This window comes from Miniopterus natalensis, chromosome 1 (genome assembly GCF_054644295.1).
Source record: "Miniopterus natalensis isolate mMinNat1 chromosome 1, mMinNat1.hap1, whole genome shotgun sequence".
In the NCBI taxonomy this organism is placed as follows: Eukaryota; Metazoa; Chordata; class Mammalia; order Chiroptera; family Miniopteridae; genus Miniopterus; species Miniopterus natalensis.
Window position 1 is genome coordinate 83,668,924 of NC_142081.1, and position 10,159 is coordinate 83,679,082.

Below are 10,159 nucleotides of genomic sequence, written 5' to 3' on the forward strand. Positions count from 1 at the left end.
TATTTACCTTCTAAGCAGCTTTTGCCTGAGGAGGGAAGCAATTGTGTCACCCTGCTGGAAAACCTCTGGCCCTACCCCACAGAGTTTCTACAGCCTGAGACTCACTAAGACACTGATAACAATCAGCTGACCCTCCCTGTGGAGTTTCTACAGACTGAGGATTCTTAAGAGAATCAGATTAATCAGCCTGCAGGAAGAGGCAGACCTCAGAGTACTTTGAGTCTTTGCCTGCTCTGCTTCTGGACCTGGGCCTTGGAAAAGCAGACTTTGGTGTGCATCCTGATCCTGTCCAAATGCACCCAGCCCCAAAAGGGAACCTCAAGCCATGGGATGTTGATAGCTCCAAATAGACTACTGAAGACCGTCACAAAAAACATCTGACACTGGCCTGCACCAGAGACCTTCCAAGAAGACAAAGTCCTAGCAGCCTACCTAATACATAGAAACAAACACAAATAGACAGCTAAAATGGGGAGACCAAAAAAACAAGCCCCAAGTGAAAAAACAAGAGAAGTCTCCAGAAGGAGCTAAATGAAATGGAAATAAGCAATGTCTCAGATATAGAGTTCAGAATACTGATTGTAAGGATGCTCAACAGCATGAAAAAAGACATAAAAAGTATGAGAAATGACCAGTCAGAAATGAAGAATGACATAGCAGATATAAAGAATACATTGGAAGGAATAAACCACAGATTGGAGGAAACTGAGGATCGAATCAGAGAATTAGAAGACAGGGTAGAAAAAAATCAGAGATCAAAAAAGAAAAACAGGAGGACAGTTCAAAAGAGCTGTGGGACAACATGAAATGTAACAATATTCACATCATGAGTGCCAGATGAGGTTAAAAATAAGCAGGGATTACAGAATTTGTTTGAAGAAATAATGGCAGTAAACTTCCTTAATCTGGCCAAGGAAAAAGTCACACAAGTTCAGGAGGCACAGAGTCCCAAGCAAGAAGAATCCAAGGAGGCCCAGGCCAGAGATATCATAACTCAAACGCCAAAAATTCAAGACAGTGAATCTTAAAGGCATCAAGAGACAAGCAATCTCTTACCTAGAAAGGAGCTCCTATAAGGTTGTCAGCTGACTTCTCATTAGAAACTCTACAGGCCAGAAGATAATGGCATGAAGTATTTGAGGTAATGCAAAACAAGTACTTGAAACCAAGAACTACCCTATCCAGCAAGGCTATCATTCAAAATAGATGGTGAAATAAAGAGCTTCTCAGACAAAAAAAAAAAAAAAAGGCTAAAGGAGTTTATCACCCAAACCAGCATTGCAGGAAATGTTAAAGGGACTGGTGTAATTAGGAGAAATAGAAAAGAAAGCATAGGCATAAAGAAATAAAATGGCAATAGATAACTATTAATAATAACCGTAAATCAAATGGATTAAATGCTCCAATGGAAAGACATAGGGTGTCTGAGTGGATAAGTAAACATGGCACAAATATATGCTGTCTACAAGAGACCCACCCCAGAACAAAAGATTTGCAAAGTTGGAGAGTGAAGGGATGGAAAATATTGTCCGTGCAGATGGAAATGAAAAAAATACTGGGGTAGCAATACTTATATTTGACAAAATTAACTTCAAAATGAAGACCATAATAAGAGAGAAGAAAGGTCACTACATAACACTAAAGGGATCAATCCAACAAGAGGACATAACCCTAATAAACATATATGTGCCCAATATAGGAACACCTAAATTTACAAAAAAAAATTCTGGAGGACATTAGGGGAGAGATTGACAGCAATACAGTCATAGTAGGGGACTTTTACACCCCTATGGATTAACTAGATAGGTCTTTCAGACAAAAAATCAACAAGGAAACAGTGACCCTAAATGACACAATAGATTAGATGGATTTAATTGACATTTATAGAACATTCCATCCCAAATCTGAAGAATATACATTCTTCTCATGTGCACACGGGACATTCTCAATGATAGACCACATGTTAGGACACAAAGTAAGTCTTTACAAGTTCAAGAAGACTGAAATCATATCAAGCATCTTCTCGGACCACAATGGCATAAAATTGGAAATCAACCAAAATAAAAAACAAACAAACATTCAAACACATTGAGGCTAAATAGCATGTTATTATACAATGAATGCATTACCAAAGAGATAATAAAGAAATAAAAAACTTCCTGGAAATAAATATAAATGAACTCACAACAACCTCAAATCTATGGTACACAATTGAAGCAGTCCTGAGAGGGAAGTTCATAGCACTATAGGCCTACCTCAAAAAACAAGAAAAACTTCTAATACACTCTTTAACCCTACAACTTAAAAACTTAGAAAGAGAACAACCAGAAATCACCAGAGTAAGTAGATGGAAGAAAAAATAAAGATTAGAGCAGAAATAAATGACCTAGAGATTTAAAAAAACAATATAAAAGATGAACGAAACCAAGAGCTGGTTCTTTGAAAAGATAAGCAAGATTGATGAACGCTTAGCCAGACTCATCAAGAAACAAAGAGAGAGGACCCAAATAAACAAAATCAGAAGTGAAAGAGGGAGAGGGAAAATGGCGGCACTGTGAGAAGCAGCAGAACGCCCTCACTCCCAGCCACGGACTCGAGAGGAGAGTCATCCCAAGGACTAGTCAACAACACTCTAGACCCAACCACAAAAGGAGAGCCTAAAGAACCCAAAAAAGGGACACACCAAGAATAAAGAGCTCAGAAGTATAAGGAAAACACACCTCTTGGCTCCGCTGGTCTCACAATACAAAATCCCTCCCCACAAGACTGGGAGACAGCAAATATACCTAATATATAGACACAAACACTAAGAGCTACCAAAATGGAGAGACAAAGAAACAACACCCAAATTAAAGTAAAAATTCCCAGAAAAGGACTTTGATGAGATGGAGTTAAACAAGTTATCAGAAAGAGAGTTCACAGTATTGATGATAAAGATGTTCAAGGAACTTAAGAAGACACTAGATAATAAGATTGAGGACCTTAGTGAAAACATGACAAAAGAGATACATAACATTAAAAAAAACCTCAGAGATAAAGAATGCTGTATCTGATATAAAGAATGCATTGGAAGGAATTAAAAGCAGGCTCAATGAAGCAGAGGATAAAATAAGTGACTTAGAAGACAAGGTAGAAAAAATCAGAGCAGCAAAAAGAAAAAACACTTAAAAAGTATGAGGACAGTCTAAGGGAGATTTGGGACAACATGAGGTGAAACAACATTCGCACTGTAGGAGTGCCAGAGGGGTAGGAAAGAGAGCAAGGGATAGAAAATTTGGTGGAGGAAATAATGACAGAAAACTTCCCTCGGATGGCAAAGGAGAAAGCCACACAAGTTCAGGAAGCACAGAGGGTTCCAAACAAGAGGGACCTGAAGAGACCCACTCCAAGACACATCATAATTAAAATGGCAAATGTCAAGGACAAAGAGAAAATATTAAGGGCTGCAAAAGAGAGACAAGCAGTGACCTACAAGGGAACCCCTATAAGGCTGACAGCTGATTTCTCAACAGAAACACTTCAGGCCAGAAGAGAGTGGCATGAAGTTCTTCAAGTAATGAAAAGCAAGAACATGCAACCAAGATTACTTTATCCAGCAAGGTTATCATTTAAAATTGAAGGTGAAATAAAGAGCTTCCCAGACAAAAAAAAAAAAAAAAAGGCTAAAGGAATTCAGTACCACCAAACCAGCATTACAAGAATAATGAAAAGAACTGCTCTAAGAAAAAGAAGAAAGAGTGAGAGGAAGATACATCAGCATAAAGGTGAAAAATGGCATTAAATAAGTTTATATCAATAGTAACCTTAAATGTCAACGGAATAAATGGTCCAATCAAAAGACATAGGGTAGCTGAATGGATAAGAAAACAGGACCCAAATATATGCTGTCTACAAGGGACCCACCTGAGAGCAAAAGATTCACACAGGCTAAAAGTGAAGCAATGGGGTAAAATGTTCCATGCAAATGGAAAGGAAAAGAAAGCTGGAGTAGCAATTTTTATTTCTGACAAAATAGACTTCAAAATAAAGACCATAACAAGAGACAAAGATGGTCACTACATAATGCTAAAGGGATCAATCCAACAGGAGGAAATAACCCTTATAAACATTTATGCACCCAATATAGGAGCAACTAAATATATAAAACATTTCTTGTTGGACTTTAAGGGAGAGATTGACAGCAACACAATCATAGTGGGGGACTTTTGCACCCCACTGTCAGAGCTGGACAGGTCATCAAGACAAAAAGTCAACAAAGAAACCACAGACCTTAAATGACTCATTAGGCCTAATGGATTTAATTGACATTTACAGAACATTTCACGCCAAAGCATCAGAATACACATTCTTCTCAAGTGCACATGGAACATTCTCAAAAACAGATCACATGTTAGGGCACAAGGCAAGACCCTACAAATACAAGAAGATTGAAATCATATCAAGCATCCTCTCAGATCACAATACCATGAAACTAGAAATCAACCACTATAAAAAAACTAAAAAATATTCAAACACATGGAAGCTAAATAGCATAATATTAAAAAATGAATGGGCTAACAATGAGATCAAGGAAGAAATCAGACACTTCTCCGAAAAAAAATGAAAATGAGCAGACAACAACCCCAAATCTATGGGACACAGCGAAAACAGTCCTGAGAGGAAAATTTATAGCATTACAGGCCTATCTTAAGAAACAAGAAAAAGATCTAATGAACCATCTAACACAACAACTAAAAGAACTGGAATGAGAGCAGTATGAAAGCCCCAAGGAAGTAGAAGGAGGAAATAATAGAGATCAGAGCAGAAATTAATGACATAGAAACTAAGAAAACAATACCAAAAAAAATCAATGAAACCAAGAGCTGGTTCTTTAAAAAGATAAATAAGAGTGATGCACCTTTAGCCAGACTCATCAAGAAGCAAAGAGAGAGGACCCCAATAAATAAAATCAGAAATGAAAGAGGTGATATAACAACTGACCCAACAGAAATACAAAGAGTTGTTAGAAAACACTATGAGCAATATATGCCAATAATCTGTACAACATGAGTGAAATGGACAAATTCCTAGAAGCATACAACCTTCCAAAGCTGAATCAAGAAGAGGCAGAAAACCTCAATAGGCTGATAACAACTAATGAAATTGAAGCAGTAATCAAAAAAACTCCCAGCAAACAACAGTCCTGGACCAGATGGGTTTACAGACGAGTTCTACCAAACATTCAAAGAAGAGTTAACACCTATTCTATTCAAATTATTCCCGAAAATTCAAGAGGAGGGAAAACTCCCAAATGCTTTTTATGAGGCCAGCATTATCCTAATCCCAAAACCAGACATAGATACTACAAAGAAAGAAAGTTACAGACCAATATCCCTGACGAACATAGATGCTAAAATCCTCACTAAAATACTAGCAAACTGGATCCAGCAATACATTAAAAAGACCATACACCATGACTAAGTAGAATTTATTCCAGGGATGCAAGGCTGGTATAACATCCACACATCAATAAATGTGATGCATCACATAAACAAAATGAAAGACAAAAATCATGTGATCAGATCAATAGTTGCATAAAAGCATTTGACAAAATCCAGCACCAGTTTCTGATAAAAACTCTCAGCAAAGTGGGAATAGGGGGATCATACTTCAACATAACAAAGGCCATATATGACAAACCTAGAGCCAACATCATACTAAATGCTCAAAAACTAAAACCATTTCCCTTAAAAACAGAAACAACACAGGGATATCCACTTTCACCACTCTTATTCAACATAGTACTGGAAGTCCTTGCCACAGCCATCAGACAGGAGGAAAACATAAAAGGTATCCAAATTGGAAAGGAGGAAGTAAAACTGTCATTATTTGCAGGTGACATGTTATTGTACATAGAAAACCTGAAAGACTCCATCATAGTACTATTAGATTTGATAAACGAATTAGGCAATGTAGCTGGATACAAAATCAAAATCCAGAAGTCAATGGCATGCTTATACACCAACAATGAACTTTCAGAAAGAGAAACTAAAAAAAACAATACCATTTACCATTGCAACTTAAAAAATAAGATACCTAGGAATAAACTTAACCAAGGATGTAAAAGACCTGTACTCAGAAAACTACGGGACACTGAAAAAAGAAATAGAGGAAGATATAAACAAGTGGAAGAAGATACCATGCTCATGGATTGGAAGAATTAATATCAAAATTTCCATACTACCCAAAGCAATTTATAAATTCAGTGCAAACCCTATGAAAATACCAACAGCATATTTCAGAGATCTAGAACAAACATTTCAAAAATGTATATGGAACCAAAAAACATCCTGAATAGCTGCAACCATCTTGAAAAAAAAAAAAACAAAACAGAGTGGGAGGGGTCACTTTACCGGGTATCAAACTGTACTACAAAGCCATTGTAATCAAAATGGCCTGGTATTGGTACAACAACAGACATATAAATCAATGGAACTGAACAGAGTACCCAGAAATAGACCCAACACATTATGGCCAGTTAATATTTGACAAAGGAGGCAAGAGTATCCAATGGAGTAAAGACAGTCTCTTCAATAAGTGGTGCTGGGAAAATTGGACAGCTACATGCAAAAAAATGAAACTAGACCACCAACTTTCACCATACACAAAAATAAACTCAAAATGGATAAAAGACTTAAATGTAAGTCACGAAACCATAAAAATCCTGGAAGAAAATATAGGCAGTAAAGTCATAGACATCCCATGTAGTAGAATTTTCACTGATACGCCTCCTAGGGCAAGAGAAACAAAAGAAAAAATAAACACATGGGACTACATCAAACTAAAAAGCTGCTGCAGAGCAAAAGAAAACAGCCTCAAAATACAAAGGAACCCCACAGTCTGGGAAAACATATTTGCCAAGGATGTAACTGCTAAGGGGCAAATTTCCAAAGTGTACAAAGAACTCATACTACTCAGCAAGAGGAAGACAAACAACCCAATAAAGAAATGGGAAAGGACCTGAATAGACACTTCTCCAAAGAAGACATACAGATACCCAAGAGACACATGAGAAAATGCTCAACATCACTAATCATCAGAGAGATGCAAATTAAAAGCACAATGAGGTATCCTCTCACACCTGCCATAATGCTACCATCAACAAATCAACAAACAAGTGCTCGTGAGGATGTGGAAAAAAGGGAAACCGAGTACACTGCTGGTGGGAATGCAGACTGGTGCAGCTACTATGGAAAACAGTGTGGATTTTCCTCAAAAAATTAAAATGGAGCTGCCTTTTGACCCAGTGATCCCATTTCTAGGAATATATCCTAAGAAACTCAAAACACCAATCAGAAGGAAGTTATGCACCCTTATGTTCATAGCATGAAAATTTACTCTAGCTGATATCTGGAAACAGCCCAAGTGTCCATCAGTAGGTAAGTGGATAAAAAAGCTGTGGTTTATTCACACCATAGAATACTATGCAGCTTTATAGAAAAGAAGGATCTCTTAAACCTTCTGGACATCATGGATGAACCTAGAGAGGATTATGGTAAGTGAAATAATCCAGAGAAAGACAAGTACCACATGATCTCATATGTGGAATATAAGAAACAAAATAAACTGACGAACAAAATAGATCTAGAGATGTAGAAGCATGGAACAGACTGAGGAATCTCAGAGGGAAATCGAGGGTGAGGAGTGGATGGGAAGCAATTAATCAAAGAACTTATATGCTTACATGCATAACCATGGTATGGGGAAGGCCTGGGGGTGGGGTGGATGCAGGGTGGAGGGGACCAGTGAGGCCAAAAAGGGTACATCCGTAATACTTTCAACAATAATATAAATTTAAAAAAAAAAAAAAGACTGCACCCACAAGAATAAACTTAAAATAGATTAAAGACTTAAATGTTAGACTCAGCACCATAAAAATCCTAGAAGAAAACATGTCTCAGACATTTCTCATAGCAATTTTTTTTCTAATACAGCTCCTTGGGCAAAGAAACAAAATAAAAAATAAACAAATGGGACCACATCAAACTAAAAGCTTTTGCACAGCAAAAGAAACCATCAACAAAGTGAAAAGACAAGCTACTAAATGGGAGAACATTTTCACCAATGATACATCTGATAAAGGGTTAATATCCAAAATTTATAAAGAATTTATAAAACTTAACAAACACACAATCCAATTAAAAAATGGGCAAAAGACCTGAATAGACACTTCTCCAAAGAGAACATACAGATGGCCAATAGACATGTGAAAAGATTCTCAATGTCACTATCACCAGAGAAATACAAATTAAAACCACAATAAAATGTCACCTCACACCTGTTGGAATGGCTATCATCAATAAATCTATTTGTAACCCTTTGAGAAACTCTTGTTAAACTTTGATAGACAATGCCAAATTACTTTCTAAAATTTACCAGCTGACAAAGTATAAACTCATGCTTCTAACAATAGAGTTCCTATTTTTCTGCATTCTGCCCAATACTTAGAACTATCCATCCTTAATATATTGCCAGTCAGTTTATTGACAAGTAATAGCCTATTTTAATTCACATTTCTCTGATTCCTAGTGAGCCTTTGCTTGATCATTTTTTGTATGTGTGTCAACTTTTAGTATTTCTTCTTTTGACTTACCTCTTTATATCGTTTTGGCATTTTCAGGCCAGGAGTTTTGTTTTTTTTTCTCACAATTTCTAGGAGCTCCTTATAAATCCTCTCAGTACTTTTTGTGTAAAATCTGTGTTGCAAATATTTTCCCTCATTCTGTCTTGTCTCTGCTAACTTTGCTAATGGTATCTTTTAATATTTAGTTCTGTATTACTTTTTTCCAAAGAATTACAGTGGTACCTCGGTTTTTGAACGTCTCCATTGATGAACATTTCAGTTTACAAACCTCATAAACCTGGAAGTAAATGCTTCGGTTTTCGAACACACCTCAGAAGTCGAACATGCCACATGGCTTCCACTGAGTGCAAGATCCTGAGGCCTAGCTGTCGGCTGTTGATCCCTCAGTTTTTGAATGTTTCAGAACTTGAAGGGTCTTCCAGAATGGATTACATTAGAAAACTGAGGTACTATTGTACTTAATATCCTAACTCCAGTCATTTCTCCACAGATAGGAAACATCTACTCAATCAAATCAATTTTCCCATATGTATGAGCTGTATTTTGGACTCTTCAATGCCACTAATCTATTTGTGAGTTCTTAGGCCAAAAAAACACTGCTATATAGTTTTATAACATACTTTGATATTTATTAGCACATATTTCCTAATACTGTACTTTTTCAAAATTGTCATAGTCATTTCTAAATTATTCCAATTCAACTTTTTTCTAGCTTTTTAAGTTTCAGTTTTAAGAAATCTTTTAGGATTTTGATTGAGGTAACATTAAATTTATAGATTTTTTTAAAGTAGTGACATCTTATAACATTGTCTTTCCATCTAGATTGTTTTTATGACTTTTAATGAAATTACATATTTTTAATCATATAGTTCCTGAAACCATGTACTTTATTCTTCCTTAACTGTTAGAACTGTCTTTTGTTTCTGCAGTAGTCTAGAAATAAAACTGCATTGTAACTAGTCACCTAATTTCCTTCTTGCCCACCCCCTCAGTCCTTCACAGTGCCTACCATCATATGTTTAAAACTAAATCAGGTTATGATACTCTTACTTTAAGCCATTGAATGGCTGGCTTGTCCATGCACTTAAAATTCAAACTCCTTACTTAGGCTCTCAAATCCTTTTGTGGTGTGGTCTCTGTCTTCTTGCCATCTGTCTGCATTTTGTACTACTCCACGTACTTCGAACTGAGGTTTTCTTTTATTTTGTTTTTCTATAGATCAATTTTCCCATGGTCTTTTTTCTATATTAAAGGAATATCTCTGGAGAGATCCAAGATGGCGATGGATTAAGTGGAAGCTACACTGACATTCTCCCAGGACCAAACTGGAATTACAACTAAAATATAGAAAAACCATCCTGAATAATCAACTGAAGACTAGCTGGAGAGAACCCTTATAACCAAGCACTTAAAGTAGAGACTGCATAGAGACTTGTAGGAAGTGTGGAGGTGCAAGAGGGCTGAACAGAATCCCACAGGCAGCAGCTGAAGGTCTGGAGGGATATCTCAGCTGTGGGGGATTCCCACTGAGGACTT